The 25388-nt window shown below is 70.7% G+C and overlaps 12 pseudogenes; all 12 read right to left on the bottom strand.

The window, feature by feature from the left end:
- Positions 1 to 1093: 1093 nt before the first annotated feature.
- LOC149747117 (5S ribosomal RNA) lies at positions 1094 to 1229 on the bottom strand (annotated as a pseudogene).
- A 1956-nt stretch (positions 1230 to 3185) lies between these two features.
- Positions 3186 to 3321, bottom strand: LOC149747118 (5S ribosomal RNA; annotated as a pseudogene).
- Positions 3322 to 5277: 1956 nt separating this feature from the next.
- LOC149747119 (5S ribosomal RNA) lies at positions 5278 to 5413 on the bottom strand (annotated as a pseudogene).
- A 1956-nt stretch (positions 5414 to 7369) lies between these two features.
- On the bottom strand, positions 7370 to 7505 carry LOC149747120 (5S ribosomal RNA; annotated as a pseudogene).
- Positions 7506 to 9461: 1956 nt separating this feature from the next.
- On the bottom strand, positions 9462 to 9597 carry LOC149747121 (5S ribosomal RNA; annotated as a pseudogene).
- A 1956-nt stretch (positions 9598 to 11553) lies between these two features.
- Positions 11554 to 11689, bottom strand: LOC149747122 (5S ribosomal RNA; annotated as a pseudogene).
- Positions 11690 to 13645: 1956 nt separating this feature from the next.
- On the bottom strand, positions 13646 to 13781 carry LOC149747123 (5S ribosomal RNA; annotated as a pseudogene).
- A 1956-nt stretch (positions 13782 to 15737) lies between these two features.
- Positions 15738 to 15873, bottom strand: LOC149747124 (5S ribosomal RNA; annotated as a pseudogene).
- A 1956-nt stretch (positions 15874 to 17829) lies between these two features.
- On the bottom strand, positions 17830 to 17965 carry LOC149747125 (5S ribosomal RNA; annotated as a pseudogene).
- A 1956-nt stretch (positions 17966 to 19921) lies between these two features.
- LOC149747126 (5S ribosomal RNA) lies at positions 19922 to 20057 on the bottom strand (annotated as a pseudogene).
- A 1955-nt stretch (positions 20058 to 22012) lies between these two features.
- Positions 22013 to 22148, bottom strand: LOC149747127 (5S ribosomal RNA; annotated as a pseudogene).
- A 1956-nt stretch (positions 22149 to 24104) lies between these two features.
- LOC149747128 (5S ribosomal RNA) lies at positions 24105 to 24240 on the bottom strand (annotated as a pseudogene).
- Positions 24241 to 25388: the final 1148 nt, after the last annotated feature.

The following is a 25388-nucleotide window of genomic DNA, read 5'->3' on the forward strand; positions in this document are numbered from 1 at the left end:
CGCCGCCACCGCCACGGGCGGCAAAAGGAGAAGGCGTAGCGGGAGGCAAAAAGCCCACAGCACGCGGTATTCCCAGGAGCTCCCCAATCCACGGAGGTCTCCCATCCAAGTACTAACCGGGCCCGAGCCTGCTTAGCTTCGTAGACTCAGACGAGATAGGACCCGTCTAGGCTGGTTTGGCAGTAGGTGTCCGTGGGTCGCGGGCTGCCTCTTGAGGCGTCGCTTAGCAGGACCATGGGACTTACCGCCAGGCCAGGGGCACGCCCGTCTCGGCAGGGCCCCGCCAACCGCCTAGGCAGAGGAATGGACGTCTCGGGTAGCAGGTGGCGGAGGAGGTGTTGGCGACCACCCAGCCTAGGGCGGGCGGGACCCAGCAAACATTTCGGCGCTTGGCGTCCCACCCCAGATGCCACAGGTCGCTCACAGGGACGTAGCCCCGGAAGCTTCAGGGCCCGGGGCCCGCGGTCACTTGGGCATCCCACCTGCCCGCCCACGCTGCGCTAGGCGCGGCCCCGCCGCAGACCGGGCCGGCCCTCCTGCCCGACGGCAGCTGGCCCGAATCCAGTGGGAGCCACCATTGAGTTGGCAAAGCCCCGCAGACCCAGCAGCGCCACCCTTGCTCCCACACCACCGTCCGAGCTCAGGACCCCGCCACAGGTGGCCGGCAGGCCCGCGGAAGCGGCCTGGGCCCTCTATCCCTCTCCGGCCGCGGCGAAACGGTGGACAGGGGGCTTTTTCCGGATGGAGCTGTGGAGAGGCACCCTGGCAGACAGGTGGCGGAGCCGGGGCTGGGCTCCAGTGGGGGCCGCCAGGTGCAGGTCGAGGGGCTCGCGGGCCGCATGGACGGCACCCGGGTCTGCCGCCATGTCTGTTTGGCGTCAGGGGACCCCCGGAGCGTCTGGTGTGCCGCTGCCTTCCAGGGACGCCGTCTGGCCGTCTGGCCGGTCAGGCAGGCGGGGAGCGCCCCATCAGACGCTTGCTGTGGACGGAGGGGCCTGCGGAGGTGGGGCCTGCAGCGGTACCCGGCGGGGGCAGAGACGGACGCCGCCGCCGCCGCGGGCGACAAAAGGAGAAGGCGGAGCGGGAGGCAAAAAGCCTACAGCACCCGGTGTTCCCAGGAGCTCTCCAGTCCAGGAGGTCTCCCATCCAAGTACTAACCAGGCCCGACCCTGCTTAGCTTCCGAGATCGAGACGAGATCGGGCCCGTCTAGGGTGGTTTGGCCGTAGACACTGGGGGCTTCGCGGGCTGCCTCTTGAGACGCAGCTTAGCAGGCCCTTGGGCCTTACAGCCACACGAGCGCCCCGCCCACCCCGGCAGGGCCCCGCCGCCCGGCTAGGCAGGGGAACGTGGGTCTCAGGTACCGGGGGGTGGCGGAGGAGTTGGCGACCACCCAGCCCAGGGCGGGCGAGACACCGCAAACTTTTCGGTGCTTGGCGCCCCTCCCCAGATCCCACAGGCCGCTCCCAGGGACGTGGCCCCGGAGGCTTCAGGGCCCGGGGCCCGCGGTCCCTTGGGAATCCCACCCGCCCGCCAGCGCTGCGCTAGGCGCAGTCCGGACGCAGACCGGCCCGGCCCTCCTGCCCGACAGCAGCTGGCTCGAAGCCACTGGGAGCCACCATTGAGTTGGCAGGGCCCCTTAGACCCGGCAACCACACCGTTGCCCCGACTCCACCGTCCGAGCTCAGGACCCCGACCCAGGTGGCCGGCAGGCACGGGGATGCGGCCTGAACCCTCGATCCCACTCCCGCCCCCGGCCGCGGCGAAACCACAGAGGGGGGGTCTTTTTCCGGATGGAGCTGTGGAGAGACACCGCGGCAGACAGGTGGCGGCGCCGGGGCTGGGCTACAGTGGCTGTGGCCAGGTGCAGGTCGTGGGTCTCGTGGGCCGCACGGACGTCACCCGGGTCCGCGGCCATGTCTGGATGGCGACAGGCCGCCCCCGGAGCGTCTGTTGTGCCGCTGCCTTCCAGGGACGCCTTCTGGCCGCCTGGCCGGGCAGGCAGGAGGGGAGCGCCCCATAAGACGCTTGCTGTGGAGGGAGGGGCCTGAGGACGTGGGGCCTGCAGCGGTACCCGTCGGGGGCGGAGACGGCCGCCGCCACCGCCACGGGCGGCAAAAGGAGAAGGCGTAGCGGGAGGCAAAAAGCCCACAGCACGCGGTATTCCCAGGAGCTCCCCAATCCACGGAGGTCTCCCATCCAAGTACTAACCGGGCCCGAGCCTGCTTAGCTTCGTAGACTCAGACGAGATAGGACCCGTCTAGGCTGGTTTGGCAGTAGGTGTCCGTGGGTCGCGGGCTGCCTCTTGAGGCGTCGCTTAGCAGGACCATGGGACTTACCGCCAGGCCAGGGGCACGCCCGTCTCGGCTGGGCCCCGCCAACCGCCTAGGCAGAGGAATGGACGTCTCGGGTAGCAGGTGGCGGAGGAGGTGTTGGCGACCACCCAGCCTAGGGCGGACGGGACCCAGCAAACATTTCGGCGCTTGGCGTCCCACCCCAGATGCCACAGGTCGCTCACAGGGACGTGGCCCCGGAAGCTTCAGGGCCCGGGGCCCGCGGTCACTTGGGCATCCCACCTGCCCGCCCACGCTGCGCTAGGCGCGGCCCCGCCGCAGACCGGGCCGGCCCTCCTGCCCGACGGCAGCTGGCCCGAATCCAGTGGGAGCCACCATTGAGTTGGCAAAGCCCCGCAGACCCAGCAGCGCCACCCTTGCTCCCACACCACCGTCCGAGCTCAGGACCCCGCCACAGGTGGCCGGCAGGCCCGCGGAAGCGGCCTGGGCCCTCTATCCCTCTCCGGCCGCGGCGAAACGGTGGACAGGGGGCTTTTTCCGGATGGAGCTGTGGAGAGGCACCCTGGCAGACAGGTGGCGGAGCCGGGGCTGGGCTCCAGTGGGGGCCGCCAGGTGCAGGTCGAGGGGCTCGCGGGCCGCATGGACGGCACCCGGGTCTGCCGCCATGTCTGTTTGGCGTCAGGGGACCCCCGGAGCGTCTGGTGTGCCGCTGCCTTCCAGGGACGCCGTCTGGCCGTCTGGCCGGTCAGGCAGGCGGGGAGCGCCCCATCAGACGCTTGCTGTGGACGGAGGGGCCTGCGGAGGTGGGGCCTGCAGCGGTACCCGGCGGGGGCAGAGACGGACGCCGCCGCCGCCGCGGGCGACAAAAGGAGAAGGCGGAGCGGGAGGCAAAAAGCCTACAGCACCCGGTGTTCCCAGGAGCTCTCCAGTCCAGGAGGTCTCCCATCCAAGTACTAACCAGGCCCGACCCTGCTTAGCTTCCGAGATCGAGACGAGATCGGGCCCGTCTAGGGTGGTTTGGCCGTAGACACTGGGGGCTTCGCGGGCTGCCTCTTGAGACGCAGCTTAGCAGGCCCTTGGGCCTTACAGCCACACGAGCGCCCCGCCCGCCCCGGCAGGGCCCCGCCGCCCGGCTAGGCATGGGAACGTGGGTCTCAGGTACCGGGGGGTGGCGGAGGAGTTGGCGACCACCCAGCCCAGGGCGGGCGAGACACCGCAAACTTTTCGGTGCTTGGCGCCCCTCCCCAGATCCCACAGGCCGCTCCCAGGGACGTGGCCCCGGAGGCTTCAGGGCCCGGGGCCCGCGGTCCCTTGGGAATCCCGCCCGCCCGGCCACGCTGCGCTAGGCGCAGTCCGGACGCAGACCGGCCCGGCCCTCCTGCCCGACAGCAGCTGGCTCGAAGCCACTGGGAGCCACCATTGAGTTGGCAGGGCCCCTTAGACCCGGCAACCACACCGTTGCCCCGACTCCACCGTCCGAGCTCAGGACCCCGACCCAGGTGGCCGGCAGGCACGGGGATGCGGCCTGAACCCTCGATCCCACTCCCGCCCCCGGCCGCGGCGAAACCACAGAGGGGGGGTCTTTTTCCGGATGGAGCTGTGGAGAGACACCGCGGCAGACAGGTGGCGGCGCCGGGGCTGGGCTACAGTGGCTGTGGCCAGGTGCAGGTCGTGGGGCTCGTGGGCCGCACGGACGTCACCCGGGTCCGCGGCCATGTCTGGATGGCGACAGGCCGCCCCCGGAGCGTCTGTTGTGCCGCTGCCTTCCAGGGACGCCTTCTGGCCGCCTGGACGGGCAGGCAGGAGGGGAGCGCCCCATAAGACGCTTGCTGTGGAGGGAGGGGCCTGAGGACGTGGGGCCTGCAGCGGTACCCGTCGGGGGCGGAGACGGCCGCCGCCACCGCCACGGGCGGCAAAAGGAGAAGGCGTAGCGGGAGGCAAAAAGCCCACAGCACGCGGTATTCCCAGGAGCTCCCCAATCCACGGAGGTCTCCCATCCAAGTACTAACCGGGCCCGAGCCTGCTTAGCTTCGTAGACTCAGACGAGATAGGACCCGTCTAGGCTGGTTTGGCAGTAGGTGTCCGTGGGTCGCGGGCTGCCTCTTGAGGCGTCGCTTAGCAGGACCATGGGACTTACCGCCAGGCCAGGGGCACGCCCGTCTCGGCAGGGCCCCGCCAACCGCCTAGGCAGAGGAATGGACGTCTCGGGTAGCAGGTGGCGGAGGAGGTGTTGGCGACCACCCAGCCTAGGGCGGGCGGGACCCAGCAAACATTTCGGCGCTTGGCGTCCCACCCCAGATGCCACAGGTCGCTCACAGGGACGTAGCCCCGGAAGCTTCAGGGCCCGGGGCCCGCGGTCACTTGGGCATCCCACCTGCCCGCCCACGCTGCGCTAGGCGCGGCCCCGCCGCAGACCGGGCCGGCCCTCCTGCCCGACGGCAGCTGGCCCGAATCCAGTGGGAGCCACCATTGAGTTGGCAAAGCCCCGCAGACCCAGCAGCGCCACCCTTGCTCCCACACCACCGTCCGAGCTCAGGACCCCGCCACAGGTGGCCGGCAGGCCCGCGGAAGCGGCCTGGGCCCTCTATCCCTCTCCGGCCGCGGCGAAACGGTGGACAGGGGGCTTTTTCCGGATGGAGCTGTGGAGAGGCACCCTGGCAGACAGGTGGCGGAGCCGGGGCTGGGCTCCAGTGGGGGCCGCCAGGTGCAGGTCGAGGGGCTCGCGGGCCGCATGGACGGCACCCGGGTCTGCCGCCATGTCTGTTTGGCGTCAGGGGACCCCCGGAGCGTCTGGTGTGCCGCTGCCTTCCAGGGACGCCGTCTGGCCGTCTGGCCGGTCAGGCAGGCGGGGAGCGCCCCATCAGACGCTTGCTGTGGACGGAGGGGCCTGCGGAGGTGGGGCCTGCAGCGGTACCCGGCGGGGGCAGAGACGGACGCCGCCGCCGCCGCGGGCGACAAAAGGAGAAGGCGGAGCGGGAGGCAAAAAGCCTACAGCACCCGGTGTTCCCAGGAGCTCTCCAGTCCAGGAGGTCTCCCATCCAAGTACTAACCAGGCCCGACCCTGCTTAGCTTCCGAGATCGAGACGAGATCGGGCCCGTCTAGGGTGGTTTGGCCGTAGACACTGGGGGCTTCGCGGGCTGCCTCTTGAGACGCAGCTTAGCAGGCCCTTGGGCCTTACAGCCACACGAGCGCCCCGCCCGCCCCGGCAGGGCCCCGCCGCCCGGCTAGGCATGGGAACGTGGGTCTCAGGTACCGGGGGGTGGCGGAGGAGTTGGCGACCACCCAGCCCAGGGCGGGCGAGACACCGCAAACTTTTCGGTGCTTGGCGCCCCTCCCCAGATCCCACAGGCCGCTCCCAGGGACGTGGCCCCGGAGGCTTCAGGGCCCGGGGCCCGCGGTCCCTTGGGAATCCCGCCCGCCCGGCCACGCTGCGCTAGGCGCAGTCCGGACGCAGACCGGCCCGGCCCTCCTGCCCGACAGCAGCTGGCTCGAAGCCACTGGGAGCCACCATTGAGTTGGCAGGGCCCCTTAGACCCGGCAACCACACCGTTGCCCCGACTCCACCGTCCGAGCTCAGGACCCCGACCCAGGTGGCCGGCAGGCACGGGGATGCGGCCTGAACCCTCGATCCCACTCCCGCCCCCGGCCGCGGCGAAACCACAGAGGGGGGGTCTTTTTCCGGATGGAGCTGTGGAGAGACACCGCGGCAGACAGGTGGCGGCGCCGGGGCTGGGCTACAGTGGCTGTGGCCAGGTGCAGGTCGTGGGTCTCGTGGGCCGCACGGACGTCACCCGGGTCCGCGGCCATGTCTGGATGGCGACAGGCCGCCCCCGGAGCGTCTGTTGTGCCGCTGCCTTCCAGGGACGCCTTCTGGCCGCCTGGCCGGGCAGGCAGGAGGGGAGCGCCCCATAAGACGCTTGCTGTGGAGGGAGGGGCCTGAGGACGTGGGGCCTGCAGCGGTACCCGTCGGGGGCGGAGACGGCCGCCGCCACCGCCACGGGCGGCAAAAGGAGAAGGCGTAGCGGGAGGCAAAAAGCCCACAGCACGCGGTATTCCCAGGAGCTGCCCAATCCACGGAGGTCTCCCATCCAAGTACTAACCGGGCCCGAGCCTGCTTAGCTTCGTAGACTCAGACGAGATAGGACCCGTCTAGGCTGGTTTGGCAGTAGGTGTCCGTGGGTCGCGGGCTGCCTCTTGAGGCGTCGCTTAGCAGGACCATGGGACTTACCGCCAGGCCAGGGGCACGCCCGTCTCGGCAGGGCCCCGCCAACCGCCTAGGCAGAGGAATGGACGTCTCGGGTAGCAGGTGGCGGAGGAGGTGTTGGCGACCACCCAGCCTAGGGCGGGCGGGACCCAGCAAACATTTCGGCGCTTGGCGTCCCACCCCAGATGCCACAGGTCGCTCACAGGGACGTAGCCCCGGAAGCTTCAGGGCCCGGGGCCCGCGGTCACTTGGGCATCCCACCTGCCCGCCCACGCTGCGCTAGGCGCGGCCCCGCCGCAGACCGGGCCGGCCCTCCTGCCCGACGGCAGCTGGCCCGAATCCAGTGGGAGCCACCATTGAGTTGGCAAAGCCCCGCAGACCCAGCAGCGCCACCCTTGCTCCCACACCACCGTCCGAGCTCAGGACCCCGCCACAGGTGGCCGGCAGGCCCGCGGAAGCGGCCTGGGCCCTCTATCCCTCTCCGGCCGCGGCGAAACGGTGGACAGGGGGCTTTTTCCGGATGGAGCTGTGGAGAGGCACCCTGGCAGACAGGTGGCGGAGCCGGGGCTGGGCTCCAGTGGGGGCCGCCAGGTGCAGGTCGAGGGGCTCGCGGGCCGCATGGACGGCACCCGGGTCTGCCGCCATGTCTGTTTGGCGTCAGGGGACCCCCGGAGCGTCTGGTGTGCCGCTGCCTTCCAGGGACGCCGTCTGGCCGTCTGGCCGCTCAGGCAGGCGGGGAGCGCCCCATCAGACGCTTGCTGTGGACGGAGGGGCCTGCGGAGGTGGGGCCTGCAGCGGTACCCGGCGGGGGCAGAGACGGACGCCGCCGCCGCCGCGGGCGACAAAAGGAGAAGGCGGAGCGGGAGGCAAAAAGCCTACAGCACCCGGTGTTCCCAGGAGCTCTCCACTCCAGGAGGTCTCCCATCCAAGTACTAACCAGGCCCGACCCTGCTTAGCTTCCGAGATCGAGACGAGATCGGGCCCGTCTAGGGTGGTTTGGCCGTAGACACTGGGGGCTTCGCGGGCTGCCTCTTGAGACGCAGCTTAGCAGGCCCTTGGGCCTTACAGCCACACGAGCGCCCCGCCCACCCCGGCAGGGCCCCGCCGCCCGGCTAGGCAGGGGAACGTGGGTCTCAGGTACCGGGGGGTGGCGGAGGAGTTGGCGACCAACCAGCCCAGGGCGGGCGAGACACCGCAAACTTTTCGGTGCTTGGCGCCCCTCCCCAGATCCCACAGGCCGCTCCCAGGGACGTGGCCCCGGAGGCTTCAGGGCCCGGGGCCCGCGGTCCCTTGGGAATCCCACCCGCCCGCCAGCGCTGCGCTAGGCGCAGTCCGGACGCAGACCGGCCCGGCCCTCCTGCCCGACAGCAGCTGGCTCGAAGCCACTGGGAGCCACCATTGAGTTGGCAGGGCCCCTTAGACCCGGCAACCACACCGTTGCCCCGACTCCACCGTCCGAGCTCAGGACCCCGACCCAGGTGGCCGGCAGGCACGGGGATGCGGCCTGAACCCTCGATCCCACTCCCGCCCCCGGCCGCGGCGAAACCACAGAGGGGGGGTCTTTTTCCGGATGGAGCTGTGGAGAGACACCGCGGCAGACAGGTGGCGGCGCCGGGGCTGGGCTACAGTGGCTGTGGCCAGGTGCAGGTCGTGGGTCTCGTGGGCCGCACGGACGTCACCCGGGTCCGCGGCCATGTCTGGATGGCGACAGGCCGCCCCCGGAGCGTCTGTTGTGCCGCTGCCTTCCAGGGACGCCTTCTGGCTGCCTGGCCGGGCAGGCAGGAGGGGAGCGCCCCATAAGACGCTTGCTGTGGAGGGAGGGGCCTGAGGACGTGGGGCCTGCAGCGGTACCCGTCGGGGGCGGAGACGGCCGCCGCCACCGCCACGGGCGGCAAAAGGAGAAGGCGTAGCGGGAGGCAAAAAGCCCACAGCACGCGGTATTCCCAGGAGCTCCCCAATCCACGGAGGTCTCCCATCCAAGTACTAACCGGGCCCGAGCCTGCTTAGCTTCGTAGACTCAGACGAGATAGGACCCGTCTAGGCTGGTTTGGCAGTAGGTGTCCGTGGGTCGCGGGCTGCCTCTTGAGGCGTCGCTTAGCAGGACCATGGGACTTACCGCCAGGCCAGGGGCACGCCCGTCTCGGCTGGGCCCCGCCAACCGCCTAGGCAGAGGAATGGACGTCTCGGGTAGCAGGTGGCGGAGGAGGTGTTGGCGACCACCCAGCCTAGGGCGGACGGGACCCAGCAAACATTTCGGCGCTTGGCGTCCCACCCCAGATGCCACAGGTCGCTCACAGGGACGTGGCCCCGGAAGCTTCAGGGCCCGGGGCCTGCGGTCACTTGGGCATCCCACCTGCCCGCCCACGCTGCGCTAGGCGCGGCCCCGCCGCAGACCGGGCCGGCCCTCCTGCCCGACGGCAGCTGGCCCGAATCCAGTGGGAGCCACCATTGAGTTGGCAAAGCCCCGCAGACCCAGCAGCGCCACCCTTGCTCCCACACCACCGTCCGAGCTCAGGACCCCGCCACAGGTGGCCGGCAGGCCCGCGGAAGCGGCCTGGGCCCTCTATCCCTCTCCGGCCGCGGCGAAACGGTGGACAGGGGGCTTTTTCCGGATGGAGCTGTGGAGAGGCACCCTGGCAGACAGGTGGCGGAGCCGGGGCTGGGCTCCAGTGGGGGCCGCCAGGTGCAGGTCGAGGGGCTCGCGGGCCGCATGGACGGCACCCGGGTCTGCCGCCATGTCTGTTTGGCGTCAGGGGACCCCCGGAGCGTCTGGTGTGCCGCTGCCTTCCAGGGACGCCGTCTGGCCGTCTGGCCGGTCAGGCAGGCGGGGAGCGCCCCATCAGACGCTTGCTGTGGACGGAAGGGCCTGCGGAGGTGGGGCCTGCAGCGGTACCCGGCGGGGGCAGAGACGGACGCCGCCGCCGCCGCGGGCGACAAAAGGAGAAGGCGGAGCGGGAGGCAAAAAGCCTACAGCACCCGGTGTTCCCAGGAGCTCTCCACTCCAGGAGGTCTCCCATCCAAGTACTAACTAGGCCCGACCCTGCTTAGCTTCCTAGATCGAGACGAGATCGGGCCCGTCTAGGGTGGTTTGGCCGTAGACACTGGGGGCTTCGCGGGCTGCCTCTTGAGACGCAGCTTAGCAGGCCCTTGGGCCTTACAGCCACACGAGCGCCCCGCCCGCCCCGGCAGGGCCCCGCCGCCCGGCTAGGCATGGGAACGTGGGTCTCAGGTACCGGGGGGTGGCGGAGGAGTTGGCGACCACCCAGCCCAGGGCGGGCGAGACACCGCAAACTTTTCGGTGCTTGGCGCCCCTCCCCAGATCCCACAGGCCGCTCCCAGGGACGTGGCCCCGGAGGCTTCAGGGCCCGGGGCCCGCGGTCCCTTGGGAATCCCGCCCGCCCGGCCGCGCTGCGCTAGGCGCAGTCCGGACGCAGACCGGCCCGGCCCTCCTGCCCGACAGCAGCTGGCTCGAAGCCACTGGGAGCCACCATTGAGTTGGCAGGGCCCCTTAGACCCGGCAACCACACCGTTGCCCCGACTCCACCGTCCGAGCTCAGGACCCCGACCCAGGTGGCCGGCAGGCACGGGGATGCGGCCTGAACCCTCGATCCCACTCCCGCCCCCGGCCGCGGCGAAACCACAGAGGGGGGGTCTTTTTCCGGATGGAGCTGTGGAGAGACACCGCGGCAGACAGGTGGCGGCGCCGGGGCTGGGCTACAGTGGCTGTGGCCAGGTGCAGGTCGTGGGGCTCGTGGGCCGCACGGACGTCACCCGGGTCCGCGGCCATGTCTGGATGGCGACAGGCCGCCCCCGGAGCGTCTGTTGTGCCGCTGCCTTCCAGGGACGCCTTCTGGCCGCCTGGACGGGCAGGCAGGAGGGGAGCGCCCCATAAGACGCTTGCTGTGGAGGGAGGGGCCTGAGGACGTGGGGCCTGCAGCGGTACCCGTCGGGGGCGGAGACGGCCGCCGCCACCGCCACGGGCGGCAAAAGGAGAAGGCGTAGCGGGAGGCAAAAAGCCCACAGCACGCGGTATTCCCAGGAGCTCCCCAATCCACGGAGGTCTCCCATCCAAGTACTAACCGGGCCCGAGCCTGCTTAGCTTCGTAGACTCAGACGAGATAGGACCCGTCTAGGCTGGTTTGGCAGTAGGTGTCCGTGGGTCGCGGGCTGCCTCTTGAGGCGTCGCTTAGCAGGACCATGGGACTTACCGCCAGGCCAGGGGCACGCCCGTCTCGGCTGGGCCCCGCCAACCGCCTAGGCAGAGGAATGGACGTCTCGGGTAGCAGGTGGCGGAGGAGGTGTTGGCGACCACCCAGCCTAGGGTGGACGGGACCCAGCAAACATTTCGGCGCTTGGCGTCCCACCCCAGATGCCACAGGTCGCTCACAGGGACGTGGCCCCGGAAGCTTCAGGGCCCGGGGCCCGCGGTCACTTGGGCATCCCACCTGCCCGCCCACGCTGCGCTAGGCGCGGCCCCGCCGCAGACCGGGCCGGCCCTCCTGCCCGACGGCAGCTGGCCCGAATCCAGTGGGAGCCACCATTGAGTTGGCAAAGCCCCGCAGACCCAGCAGCGCCACCCTTGCTCCCACACCACCGTCCGAGCTCAGGACCCCGCCACAGGTGGCCGGCAGGCCCGCGGAAGCGGCCTGGGCCCTCTATCCCTCTCCGGCCGCGGCGAAACGGTGGACAGGGGGCTTTTTCCGGATGGAGCTGTGGAGAGGCACCCTGGCAGACAGGTGGCGGAGCCGGGGCTGGGCTCCAGTGGGGGCCGCCAGGTGCAGGTCGAGGGGCTCGCGGGCCGCATGGACGGCACCCGGGTCTGCCGCCATGTCTGTTTGGCGTCAGGGGACCCCCGGAGCGTCTGGTGTGCCGCTGCCTTCCAGGGACGCCGTCTGGCCGTCTGGCCGGTCAGGCAGGCGGGGAGCGCCCCATCAGACGCTTGCTGTGGACGGAGGGGCCTGCGGAGGTGGGGCCTGCAGCGGTACCCGGCGGGGGCAGAGACGGACGCCGCCGCCGCCGCGGGCGACAAAAGGAGAAGGCGGAGCGGGAGGCAAAAAGCCTACAGCACCCGGTGTTCCCAGGAGCTCTCCACTCCAGGAGGTCTCCCATCCAAGTACTAACTAGGCCCGACCCTGCTTAGCTTCCTAGATCGAGACGAGATCGGGCCCGTCTAGGGTGGTTTGGCCGTAGACACTGGGGGCTTCGCGGGCTGCCTCTTGAGACGCAGCTTAGCAGGCCCTTGGGCCTTACAGCCACACGAGCGCCCCGCCCGCCCCGGCAGGGCCCCGCCGCCCGGCTAGGCATGGGAACGGGGGTCTCAGGTACCGGGGGGTGGCGGAGGAGTTGGCGACCACCCAGCCCAGGGCGGGCGAGACACCGCAAACTTTTCGGTGCTTGGCGCCCCTCCCCAGATCCCACAGGCCGCTCCCAGGGACGTGGCCCCGGAGGCTTCAGGGCCCGGGGCCCGCGGTCCCTTGGGAATCCCACCCGCCCGCCAGCGCTGCGCTAGGCGCAGTCCGGACGCAGACCGGCCCGGCCCTCCTGCCCGACAGCAGCTGGCTCGAAGCCACTGGGAGCCACCATTGAGTTGGCAGGGCCCCTTAGACCCGGCAACCACACCGTTGCCCCGACTCCACCGTCCGAGCTCAGGACCCCGACCCAGGTGGCCGGCAGGCACGGGGATGCGGCCTGAACCCTCGATCCCACTCCCGCCCCCGGCCGCGGCGAAACCACAGAGGGGGGGTCTTTTTCCGGATGGAGCTGTGGAGAGACACCGCGGCAGACAGGTGGCGGCGCCGGGGCTGGGCTACAGTGGCTGTGGCCAGGTGCAGGTCGTGGGTCTCTTGGGCCGCACGGACGTCACCCGGGTCCGCGGCCATGTCTGGATGGCGACAGGCCGTCCCCGGAGCGTCTGTTGTGCCGCTGCCTTCCAGGGACGCCTTCTGGCCGCCTGGCCGGGCAGGCAGGAGGGGAGCGCCCCATAAGACGCTTGCTGTGGAGGGAGGGGCCTGAGGACGTGGGGCCTGCAGCGGTACCCGTCGGGGGCGGAGACGGCCGCCGCCACCGCCACGGGCGGCAAAAGGAGAAGGCGTAGCGGGAGGCAAAAAGCCCACAGCACGCGGTATTCCCAGGAGCTCCCCAATCCACGGAGGTCTCCCATCCAAGTACTAACCGGGCCCGAGCCTGCTTAGCTTCGTAGACTCAGACGAGATAGGACCCGTCTAGGCTGGTTTGGCAGTAGGTGTCTGTGGGTCGCGGGCTGCCTCTTGAGGCGTCGCTTAGCAGGACCATGGGACTTACCGCCAGGCCAGGGGCACGCCCGTCTCGGCTGGGCCCCGCCAACCGCCTAGGCAGAGGAATGGACGTCTCGGGTAGCAGGTGGCGGAGGAGGTGTTGGCGACCACCCAGCCTAGGGCGGGCGGGACCCAGCAAACATTTCGGCGCTTGGCGTCCCACCCCAGATGCCACAGGTCGCTCACAGGGACGTGGGCCCGGAAGCTTCAGGGCCCGGGGCCCGCGGTCACTTGGGCATCCCACCTGCCCGCCCACGCTGCGCTAGGCGCGGCCCGGCCGCAGACCGGGCCGGCCCTCCTGCCCGACGGCAGCTGGCCCGAATCCAGTGGGAGCCACCATTGAGTTGGCAAAGCCCCGCAGACCCAGCAACGCCACCCTTGCTCCCACACCACCGTCCGAGCTCAGGACCCCGCCACAGGTGGCCGGCAGGCCCGCGGTTGCGGCCTGGGCCCTCTATCCCTCTCCGGCCGCGGCGAAACGGTGGACAGGGGGCTTTTTCCGGATGGAGCTGTGGAGAGGCACCCTGGCAGACAGGTGGCGGAGCCGGGGCTGGGCTCCAGTGGGGGCCGCCAGGTGCAGGTCGAGGGGCTCGCGGGCCGCATGGACGGCACCCGGGTCTGCCGCCATGTCTGTTTGGCGTCAGGGGACCCCCGGAGCGTCTGGTGTGCCGCTGCCTTCCAGGGACGCCGTCTGGCCGTCTGGCCGGTCAGGCAGGCGGGGAGCGCCCCATCAGACGCTTGCTGTGGACGGAGGGGCCTGCGGAGGTGGGGCCTGCAGCGGTACCCGGCGGGGGCAGAGACGGACGCCGCCGCCGCCGCGGGCGACAAAAGGAGAAGGCGGAGCGGGAGGCAAAAAGCCTACACCACCCGGTGTTCCCAGGAGCTCTCCACTCCAGGAGGTCTCCCATCCAAGTACTAACCAGGCCCGACCCTGCTTAGCTTCCGAGATCGAGACGAGATCGGGCCCGTCTAGGGTGGTTTGGCCGTAGACACTGGGGGCTTCGCGGGCTGCCTCTTGAGACGCAGCTTAGCAGGCCCTTGGGCCTTACAGCCACACGAGCGCCCCGCCCGCCCCGGCAGGGCCCCGCCGCCCGGCTAGGCATGGGAACGGGGGTCTCAGGTACCGGGGGGTGGCGGAGGAGTTGGCGACCACCCAGCCCAGGGCGGGCGAGACACCGCAAACTTTTCGGTGCTTGGCGCCCCTCCCCAGATCCCACAGGCCGCTCCCAGGGACGTGGCCCCGGAGGCTTCAGGGCCCGGGGCCCGCGGTCCCTTGGGAATCCCGCCCGCCCGGCCACGCTGCGCTAGGCGCAGTCCGGACGCAGACCGGCCCGGCCCTCCTGCCCGACAGCAGCTGGCTCGAAGCCACTGGGAGCCACCATTGAGTTGGCAGGGCCCCTTAGACCCGGCAACCACACCGTTGCCCCGACTCCACCGTCCGAGCTCAGGACCCCGACCCAGGTGGCCGGCAGGCACGGGGATGCGGCCTGAACCCTCGATCCCACTCCCGCCCCCGGCCGCGGCGAAACCACAGAGGGGGGGTCTTTTTCCGGATGGAGCTGTGGAGAGACACCGCGGCAGACAGGTGGCGGCGCCGGGGCTGGGCTACAGTGGCTGTGGCCAGGTGCAGGTCGTGGGTCTCGTGGGCCGCACGGACATCACCCGGGTCCGCGGCCATGTCTGGATGGCGACAGGCCGTCCCCGGAGCGTCTGTTGTGCCGCTGCCTTCCAGGGACGCCTTCTGGCCGCCTGGCCGGGCAGGCAGGAGGGGAGCGCCCCATAAGACGCTTGCTGTGGAGGGAGGGGCCTGAGGACGTGGGGCCTGCAGCGGTACCCGTCGGGGGCGGAGACGGCCGCCGCCACCGCCACGGGCGGCAAAAGGAGAAGGCGTAGCGGGAGGCAAAAAGCCCACAGCACGCGGTATTCCCAGGAGCTCCCCAATCCACGGAGGTCTCCCATCCAAGTACTAACCGGGCCCGAGCCTGCTTAGCTTCGTAGACTCAGACGAGATAGGACCCGTCTAGGCTGGTTTGGCAGTAGGTGTCTGTGGGTCGCGGGCTGCCTCTTGAGGCGTCGCTTAGCAGGACCATGGGACTTACCGCCAGGCCAGGGGCACGCCCGTCTCGGCTGGGCCCCGCCAACCGCCTAGGCAGAGGAATGGACGTCTCGGGTAGCAGGTGGCGGAGGAGGTGTTGGCGACCACCCAGCCTAGGGCGGGCGGGACCCAGCAAACATTTCGGCGCTTGGCGTCCCACCCCAGATGCCACAGGTCGCTCACAGGGACGTGGGCCCGGAAGCTTCAGGGCCCGGGGCCCGCGGTCACTTGGGCATCCCACCTGCCCGCCCACGCTGCGCTAGGCGCGGCCCGGCCGCAGACCGGGCCGGCCCTCCTGCCCGACGGCAGCTGGCCCGAATCCAGTGGGAGCCACCATTGAGTTGGCAAAGCCCCGCAGACCCAGCAACGCCACCCTTGCTCCCACACCACCGTCCGAGCTCAGGACCCCGCCACAGGTGGCCGGCAGGCCCGCGGATGCGGCCTGGGCCCTCTATCCCTCTCCGGCCGCGGCGAAACGGTGGACAGGGGGCTTTTTCCGGATGGAGCTGTGGAGAGGCACCCTGGCAGACAGGTGGCGGAGCCGGGGCTGGGCTCCAGTGGGGGCCGCCAGGTGCAGGTCGAGGGGCTCGCGGGCCGCATGGACGGCACCCGGGTCTGCCGCCATGTCTGTTTGGCGTCAGGGGACCCCCGGAGCGTCTGGTGTGCCGCTGCCTTCCAGGGACGCCGTCTGGCCGTCTGGCCGGTCAGGCAGGCGGGGAGCGCCCCATCAGACGCTTGCTGTGGACGGAGGGGCCTGCGGAGGTGGGGCCTGCAGCGGTACCCGGCGGGGGCAGAGACGGACGCCGCCGCCGCCGCGGGCGACAAAAGGAGAAGGCGGAGCGGGAGGCAAAAAGCCTACACCACCCGGTGTTCCCAGGAGCTCTCCACTCCAGGAGGTCTCCCATCCAAGTACTAACCAGGCCCGACCCTGCTTAGCTTCCGAGATCGAGACGAGATCGGGCCCGTCTAGGGTGGTTTGGCCGTAGACACTGGGGGCTTCGCGGGCTGCCTCTTGAGACGCAGCTTAGCAGGCCCTTGGGCCTTACAGCCACACGAGCGCCCCGCCCGCCCCGGCAGGGCCCCGCCGCCCGGCTAGGCATGGGAACGGGGGTCTCAGGTACCGGGGGGTGGCGGAGGAGTTGGCGACCACCCAGCCCAGGGCGGGCGAGACACCGCAAACTTTTCGGTGCTTGGCGCCCCTCCCCAGATCCCACAGGCCGCTCCCAGGGACGTGGCCCCGGAGGCTTCAGGGCCCGGGGCCCGCGGTCCCTTGGGAATCCCGCCCGCCCGGCCACGCTGCGCTAGGCGCAGTCCGGACGCAGACCGGCCCGGCCCTCCTGCCCGACAGCAGCTGGCTCGAAGCCACTGGGAGCCACCATTGAGTTGGCAGGGCCCCTTAGACCCGGCAACCACACCGTTGCCCCGACTCCACCGTCCGAGCTCAGGACCCCGACCCAGGTGGCCGGCAGGCACGGGGATGCGGCCTGAACCCTCGATCCCACTCCCGCCCCCGGCCGCGGCGAAACCACAGAGGGGGGGTCTTTTTCCGGATGGAGCTGTGGAGAGACACCGCGGCAGACAGGTGGCGGCGCCGGGGCTGGGCTACAGTGGCTGTGGCCAGGTGCAGGTCGTGGGTCTCGTGGGCCGCACGGACGTCACCCGGGTCCGCGGCCATGTCTGGATGGCGACAGGCCGCCCCCGGAGCGTCTGTTGTGCCGCTGCCTTCCAGGGACGCCTTCTGGCCGCCTGGCCGGGCAGGCAGGAGGGGAGCGCCCCATAAGACGCTTGCTGTGGAGGGAGGGGCCTGAGGACGTGGGGCCTGCAGCGGTACCCGTCGGGGGCGGAGACGGCCGCCGCCACCGCCACGGGCGGCAAAAGGAGAAGGCGTAGCGGGAGGCAAAAAGCCCACAGCACGCGGTATTCCCAGGAGCTCCCCAATCCACGGAGGTCTCCCATCCAAGTACTAACCGGGCCCGAGCCTGCTTAGCTTCGTAGACTCAGACGAGATAGGACCCGTCTAGGCTGGTTTGGCAGTAGGTGTCTGTGGGTCGCGGGCTGCCTCTTGAGGCGTCGCTTAGCAGGACCATGGGACTTACCGCCAGGCCAGGGGCACGCCCGTCTCGGCTGGGCCCCGCCAACCGCCTAGGCAGAGGAATGGACGTCTCGGGTAGCAGGTGGCGGAGGAGGTGTTGGCGACCACCCAGCCTAGGGCGGGCGGGACCCAGCAAACATTTCGGCGCTTGGCGTCCCACCCCAGATGCCACAGGTCGCTCACAGGGACGTGGGCCCGGAAGCTTCAGGGCCCGGGGCCCGCGGTCACTTGGGCATCCCACCTGCCCGCCCACGCTGCGCTAGGCGCGGCCCGGCCGCAGACCGGGCCGGCCCTCCTGCCCGACGGCAGCTGGCCCGAATCCAGTGGGAGCCACCATTGAGTTGGCAAAGCCCCGCAGACCCAGCAACGCCACCCTTGCTCCCACACCACCGTCCGAGCTCAGGACCCCGCCACAGGTGGCCGGCAGGCCCGCGGATGCGGCCTGGGCCCTCTATCCCTCTCCGGCCGCGGCGAAACGGTGGACAGGGGGCTTTTTCCGGATGGAGCTGTGGAGAGGCACCCTGGCAGACAGGTGGCGGAGCCGGGGCTGGGCTCCAGTGGGGGCCGCCAGGTGCAGGTCGAGGGGCTCGCGGGCCGCATGGACGGCACCCGGGTCTGCCGCCATGTCTGTTTGGCGTCAGGGGACCCCCGGAGCGTCTGGTGTGCCGCTGCCTTCCAGGGACGCCGTCTGGCCGTCTGGCCGGTCAGGCAGGCGGGGAGCGCCCCATCAGACGCTTGCTGTGGACGGAGGGGCCTGCGGAGGTGGGGCCTGCAGCGGTACCCGGCGGGGGCAGAGACGGACGCCGCCGCCGCCGCGGGCGACAAAAGGAGAAGGCGGAGCGGGAGGCAAAAAGCCTACACCACCCGGTGTTCCCAGGAGCTCTCCACTCCAGGAGGTCTCCCATCCAAGTACTAACCAGGCCCGACCCTGCTTAGCTTCCGAGATCGAGACGAGATCGGGCCCGTCTAGGGTGGTTTGGCCGTAGACACTGGGGGCTTCGCGGGCTGCCTCTTGAGACGCAGCTTAGCAGGCCCTTGGGCCTTACAGCCACACGAGCGCCCCGCCCGCCCCGGCAGGGCCCCGCCGCCCGGCTAGGCATGGGAACGGGGGTCTCAGGTACCGGGGGGTGGCGGAGGAGTTGGCGACCACCCAGCCCAGGGCGGGCGAGACACCGCAAACTTTTCGGTGCTTGGCGCCCCTCCCCAGATCCCACAGGCCGCTCCCAGGGACGTGGCCCCGGAGGCTTCAGGGCCCGGGGCCCGCGGTCCCTTGGGAATCCCGCCCGCCCGGCCACGCTGCGCTAGGCGCAGTCCGGACGCAGACCGGCCCGGCCCTCCTGCCCGACAGCAGCTGGCTCGAAGCCACTGGGAGCCACCATTGAGTTGGCAGGGCCCCTTAGACCCGGCAACCACACCGTTGCCCCGACTCCACCGTCCGAGCTCAGGACCCCGACCCAGGTGGCCGGCAGGCACGGGGATGCGGCCTGAACCCTCGATCCCACTCCCGCCCCCGGCCGCGGCGAAACCACAGAGGGGGGGTCTTTTTCCGGATGGAGCTGTGGAGAGACACCGCGGCAGACAGGTGGCGGCGCCGGGGCTGGGCTACAGTGGCTGTGGCCAGGTGCAGGTCGTGGGTCTCGTGGGCCGCACGGACGTCACCCGGGTCCGCGGCCATGTCTGGATGGCGACAGGCCGCCCCCGGAGCGTCTGTTGTGCCGCTGCCTTCCAGGGACGCCTTCTGGCCGCCTGGCCGGGCAGGCAGGAGGGGAGCGCCCCATAAGACGCTTGCTGTGGAGGGAGGGGCCTGAGGACGTGGGGCCTGCAGCGGTACCCGTCGGGGGCGGAGACGGCCGCCGCCACCGCCACGGGCGGCAAAAGGAGAAGGCGTAGCGGGAGGCAAAAAGCCCACAGCACGCGGTATTCCCAGGAGCTCCCCAATCCACGGAGGTCTCCCATCCAAGTACTAACCGGGCCCGAGCCTGCTTAGCTTCGTAGACTCAGACGAGATAGGACCCGTCTAGGCTGGTTTGGCAGTAGGTGTCCGTGGGTCGCGGGCTGCCTCTTGAGGCGTCGCTTAGCAGGACCATGGGACTTACCGCCAGGCCAGGGGCACGCCCGTCTCGGCAGGGCCCCGCCAACCGCCTAGGCAGAGGAATGGACGTCTCGGGTAGCAGGTGGCGGAGGAGGTGTTGGCGACCACCCAGCCTAGGGCGGGCGGGACCCAGCAAACATTTCGGCGCTTGGCGTCCCACCCCAGATGCCACAGGTCGCTCACAGGGACGTGGCCCCGGAAGCTTCAGGGCCCGGGGCCCGCGGTCACTTGGGCATCCCACCTGCCCGCCCACGCTGCGCTAGGCGCGGCCCGGCCGCAGACCGGGCCGGCCCTCCTGCCCGACGGCAGCTGGCCCGAATCCAGTGGGAGCCACCATTGAGTTGGCAAAGCCCCGCAGACCCAGCAACGCCAACCTTGCTCCCACACCACCGTCCGAGCTCAGGACCCCGCCACAGGTGGCCGGCAGGCCCGCGGATGCGGCCTGGGCCCTCTATCCCTCTCCGGCCGCGGCGAAACGGTGGACAGGGGGCTTTTGCCGGATGGAGCTGTGGAGAGGCACCCTGGCAGACAGGTGGCGGAGCCGGGGCTGGGCTCCAGTGGGGGCCGCCAGGTGCAGGTCGAGGGGCTCGCGGGCCGCATGGACGGCACCCGGGTCTGCCGCCATGTCTGTTTGGCGTCAGGGGACCCCCGGAGCGTCTGGTGTGCCGCTGCCTTCCAGGGACGCCGTCTGGCCGTCTGGCCGGTCAGGCAGGCGGGGAGCGCCCCATCAGACGCTTGCTGTGGACGGAGGGGCCTGCGGAGGTGGGGCCTGCAGCGGTACCCGGCGGGGGCAGAGACGGACGCCGCCGCCGCCGCGGGCGACAAAAGGAGAAGGCGGAGCGGGAGGCAAAAAGCCTACAGCACCCGGTGTTCCCAGGAGCTCTCCAGTCCAGGAGGTCTCCCATCCAAGTACTAACCAGGCCCGACCCTGCTTAGCTTCCGAGATCGAGACGAGATCGGGCCCGTCTAGGGTGGTTTGGCCGTAGACACTGGGGGCTTCGCGGGCTGCCTCTTGAGACGCAGCTTAGCAGGCCCTTGGGCCTTACAGCCACACGAGCGCCCCGCCCGCCCCGGCAGGGCCCCGCCGCCCGGCTAGGCAGGGGAACGTGGGTCTCAGGTACCGGGGGGTGGCGGAGGAGTTGGCGACCACCCAGCCCAGGGCGGGCGAGACACCGCAAACTTTTCGGTGCTTGGCGCCCCTCCCCAGATCCCACAGGCCGCTCCCAGGGACGTGGCCCCGGAGGCTTCAGGGCCCGGGGCCCGCGGTCCCTTGGGAATCCCGCCCGCCCGGCCACGCTGCGCTAGGCGCAGTCCGGACGCAGACCGGCCCGGCCCTCCTGCCCGACAGCAGCTGGCTCGAAGCCACTGGGAGCCACCATTGAGTTGGCAGGGCCCCTTAGACCCGGCAACCACACCCTTGCCCCGACTCCACCGTCCGAGCTCAGGACCCCGACCCAGGTGGCCGGCAGGCACGGGGATGCGGCCTGGACCCTCGATCCCACTCCCGCCCCCGGCCGCGGCGAAACCACAGAGGGGGGTCTTTTTCCGGATGCAGCTGTGGAGAGACACCGCGGCAGACAGGTGGCGGCGCCGGGGCTGGGCTACAGTGGCTGTGGCCAGGTGCAGGTCGTGGGTCTCGTGGGCCGCACGGACGTCACCCGGGTCCGCGGCCATGTCTGGATGGCGACAGGCCGCCCCCGGAGCGTCTGTTGTGCCGCTGCCTTCCAGGGACGCCTGCCGGCCGCCTGGCCGGGCAGGCAGGAGGGGAGCGCCCCATAAGACGCTTGCTGTGGAGGGAGGGGCCTGAGGACGTGGGGCCTGCAGCGGTACCCGTCGGGGGCGGAGACGGCCGCCGCCACCGCCACGGGCGGCAAAAGGAGAAGGCGTAGCGGGAGGCAAAAAGCCCACAGCACGCGGTATTCCCAGGAGCTCCCCAATCCACGGAGGTCTCCCATCCAAGTACTAACCGGGCCCGAGCCTGCTTAGCTTCGTAGACTCAGACGAGATAGGACCCGTCTAGGCTGGTTTGGCAGTAGGTGTCTGTGGGTCGCGGGCTGCCTCTTGAGGCGTCGCTTAGCAGGACCATGGGACTTACCGCCAGGCCAGGGGCACGCCCGTCTCGGCTGGGCCCCGCCAACCGCCTAGGCAGAGGAATGGACGTCTCGGGTAGCAGGTGGCGGAGGAGGTGTTGGCGACCACCCAGCCTAGGGCGGGCGGGACCCAGCAAACATTTCGGCGCTTGGCGTCCCACCCCAGATGCCACAGGTCGCTCACAGGGACGTGGGCCCGGAAGCTTCAGGGCCCGGGGCCCGCGGTCACTTGGGCATCCCACCTGCCCGCCCACGCTGCGCTAGGCGCGGCCCGGCCGCAGACCGGGCCGGCCCTCCTGCCCGACGGCAGCTGGCCCGAATCCAGTGGGAGCCACCATTGAGTTGGCAAAGCCCCGCAGACCCAGCAACGCCACCCTTGCTCCCACACCACCGTCCGAGCTCAGGACCCCGCCACAGGTGGCCGGCAGGCCCGCGGATGCGGCCTGGGCCCTCTATCCCTCTCCGGCCGCGGCGAAACGGTGGACAGGGGGCTTTTTCCGGATGGAGCTGTGGAGAGGCACCCTGGCAGACAGGTGGCGGAGCCGGGGCTGGGCTCCAGTGGGGGCCGCCAGGTGCAGGTCGAGGGGCTCTCGGGCCGCATGGACGGCACCCGGGTCTGCCGCCATGTCTGTTTGGCGTCAGGGGACCCCCGGAGCGTCTGGTGTGCCGCTGCCTTCCAGGGACGCCGTCTGGCCGTCTGGCCGGTCAGGCAGGCGGGGAGCGCCCCATCAGACGCTTGCTGTGGATGGAGGGGCCTGCGGAGGTGGGGCCTGCAGCGGTACCCGGCGGGGGCAGAGACGGACGCCGCCGCCGCCGCGGGCGACAAAAGGAGAAGGCGGAGCGGGAGGCAAAAAGCCTACAGCACCCGGTGTTCCCAGGAGCTCTCCAGTCCAGGAGGTCTCCCATCCAAGTACTAACCAGGCCCGACCCTGCTTAGCTTCCGAGATCGAGACGAGATCGGGCCCGTCTAGGGTGGTTTGGCCGTAGACACTGGGGGCTTCGCGGGCTGCCTCTTGAGACGCAGCTTAGCAGGCCCTTGGGCCTTACAGCCACACGAGCGCCCCGCCCGCCCCGGCAGGGCCCCGCCGCCCGGCTAGGCATGGGAACGTGGGTCTCAGGTACCGGGGGGTGGCGGAGGAGTTGGCGACCACCCAGCCCAGGGCGGGCGAGACACCGCAAACTTTTCGGTGCTTGGCGCCCCTCCCCAGATCCCACAGGCCGCTCCCAGGGACGTGGCCCCGGAGGCTTCAGGGCCCGGGGCCCGCGGTCCCTTGGTAATCCCGCCCGCCCGGCCGCGCTGCGCTAGGCGCAGTCCGGACGCAGACCGGCCCGGCCCTCCTGCCCGACAGCAGCTGGCTCGAAGCCACTGGGAGCCACCATTGAGTTGGCAGGGCCCCTTAGACCCGGCAACCACACCGTTGCCCCGACTCCACCGTCCGAGCTCAGGACCCCGACCCAGGTGGCCGGCAGGCACGGGGATGCGGCCTGAACCCTCGATCCCACTCCCGCCCCCGGCCGCGGCGAAACCACAGAGGGGGGGTCTTTTTCCGGATGGAGCTGTGGAGAGACACCGCGGCAGACAGGTGGCGGCGCCGGGGCTGGGCTACAGTGGCTGTGGCCAGGTGCAGGTCGTGGGTCTCGTGGGCCGCACGGACGTCACCCGGGTCCGCGGCCATGTCTGGATGGCGACAGGCCGCCCCCGGAGCGTCTGTTGTGCCGCTGCCTTCCAGGGACGCCTTCTGGCCGCCTGGCCGGGCAGGCAGGAGGGGAGCGCCCCATAAGATGCTTGCTGTGGAGGGAGGGGCCTGAGGACGTGGGGCCTGCAGCGGTACCCGTCGGGGGCGGAGACGGCCGCCGCCACCGCCACGGGCGGCAAAAGGAGAAGGCGTAGCGGGAGGCAAAAAGCCCACAGCACGCGGTATTCCCAGGAGCTCCCCAATCCACGGAGGTCTCCCATCCAAGTACTAACCGGGCCCGAGCCTGCTTAGCTTCGTAGACTCAGACGAGATAGGACCCGTCTAGGCTGGTTTGGCAGTAGGTGTCCGTGGGTCGCGGGCTGCCTCTTGAGGCGTCGCTTAGCAGGACCATGGGACTTACCGCCAGGCCAGGGGCACGCCCGTCTCGGCTGGGCCCCGCCAACCGCCTAGGCAGAGGAATGGACGTCTCGGGTAGCAGGTGGCGGAGGAGGTGTTGGCGACCACCCAGCCTAGGGCGGACGGGACCCAGCAAACATTTCGGCGCTTGGCGTCCCACCCCAGATGCCACAGGTCGCTCACAGGGACGTGGCCCCGGAAGCTTCAGGGCCCGGGGCCCGCGGTCACTTGGGCATCCCACCTGCCCGCCCACGCTGCGCTAGGCGCGGCCCCGCCGCAGACCGGGCCGGCCCTCCTGCCCGACGGCAGCTGGCCCGAATCCAGTGGGAGCCACCATTGAGTTGGCAAAGCCCCGCAGACCCAGCAGCGCCACCCTTGCTCCCACACCACCGTCCGAGCTCAGGACCCCGCCACAGGTGGCCGGCAGGCCCGCGGAAGCGGCCTGGGCCCTCTATCCCTCTCCGGCCGCGGCGAAACGGTGGACAGGGGGCTTTTTCCGGATGGAGCTGTGGAGAGGCACCCTGGCAGACAGGTGGCGGAGCCGGGGCTGGGCTCCAGTGGGGGCCGCCAGGTGCAGGTCGAGGGGCTCGCGGGCCGCATGGACGGCACCCGGGTCTGCCGCCATGTCTGTTTGGCGTCAGGGGACCCCCGGAGCGTCTGGTGTGCCGCTGCCTTCCAGGGACGCCGTCTGGCCGTCTGGCCGGTCAGGCAGGCGGGGAGCGCCCCATCAGACGCTTGCTGTGGACGGAGGGGCCTGCGGAGGTGGGGCCTGCAGCGGTACCCGGCGGGGGCAGAGACGGACGCCGCCGCCGCCGCGGGCGACAAAAGGAGAAGGCGGAGCGGGAGGCAAAAAGCCTACAGCACCCGGTGTTCCCAGGAGCTCTCCACTCCAGGAGGTCTCCCATCCAAGTACTAACCAGGCCCGACCCTGCTTAGCTTCCGAGATCGAGACGAGATCGGGCCCGTCTAGGGTGGTTTGGCCGTAGACACTGGGGGCTTCGCGGGCTGCCTCTTGAGACGCAGCTTAGCAGGCCCTTGGGCCTTACAGCCACACGAGCGCCCCGCCCGCCCCGGCAGGGCCCCGCCGCCCGGCTAGGCATGGGAACGGGGGTCTCAGGTACCGGGGGGTGGCGGAGGAGTTGGCGACCACCCAGCCCAGGGCGGGCGAGACACCGCAAACTTTTCGGTGCTTGGCGCCCCTCCCCAGATCCCACAGGCCGCTCCCAGGGACGTGGCCCCGGAGGCTTCAGGGCCCGGGGCCCGCGGTCCCTTGGGAATCCCGCCCGCCCGGCCACGCTGCGCTAGGCGCAGTCTGGACGCAGACCGGCCCGGCCCTCCTGCCCGACAGCAGCTGGCTCGAAGCCACTGGGAGCCACCATTGAGTTGGCAGGGCCCCTTAGACCCGGCAACCACACCGTTGCCCCGACTCCACCGTCCGAGCTCAGGACCCCGACCCAGGTGGCCGGCAGGCACGGGGATGCGGCCTGAACCCTCGATCCCACTCCCGCCCCCGGCCGCGGCGAAACCACAGAGGGGGGGTCTTTTTCCGGATGGAGCTGTGGAGAGACACCGCGGCAGACAGGTGGCGGCGCCGGGGCTGGGCTACAGTGGCTGTGGCCAGGTGCAGGTCGTGGGTCTCGTGGGCCGCACGGACGTCACCCGGGTCCGCGGCCATGTCTGGATGGCGACAGGCCGCCCCCGGAGCGTCTGTTGTGCCGCGGCCTTCCAGGGACGCCTTCTGGCCGCCTGGCCGGGCAGGCAGGAGGGGAGCGCCCCATAAGACGCTTGCTGTGGAGGGAGGGGCCTGAGGACGTGGGGCCTGCAGCGGTACCCGTCGGGGGCGGAGACGGCCGCCGCCACCGCCACGGGCGGCAAAAGGAGAAGGCGTAGCGGGAGGCAAAAAGCCCACAGCACGCGGTATTCCCAGGAGCTCCCCAATCCACGGAGGTCTCCCATCCAAGTACTAACCGGGCCCGAGCCTGCTTAGCTTCGTAGACTCAGACGAGATAGGACCCGTCTAGGCTGGTTTGGCAGTAGGTGTCCGTGGGTCGCGGGCTGCCTCTTGAGGCGTCGCTTAGCAGGACCATGGGACTTACCGCCAGGCCAGGGGCACGCCCGTCTCGGCAGGGCCCCGCC

This window comes from Delphinapterus leucas, chromosome 16 (genome assembly GCF_059928025.1).
Source record: "Delphinapterus leucas isolate spDelLeu-1000000601 "Yukka" chromosome 16, BTC_Dleu_Yukka2, whole genome shotgun sequence".
In the NCBI taxonomy this organism is placed as follows: domain Eukaryota; kingdom Metazoa; phylum Chordata; class Mammalia; order Artiodactyla; family Monodontidae; genus Delphinapterus; species Delphinapterus leucas.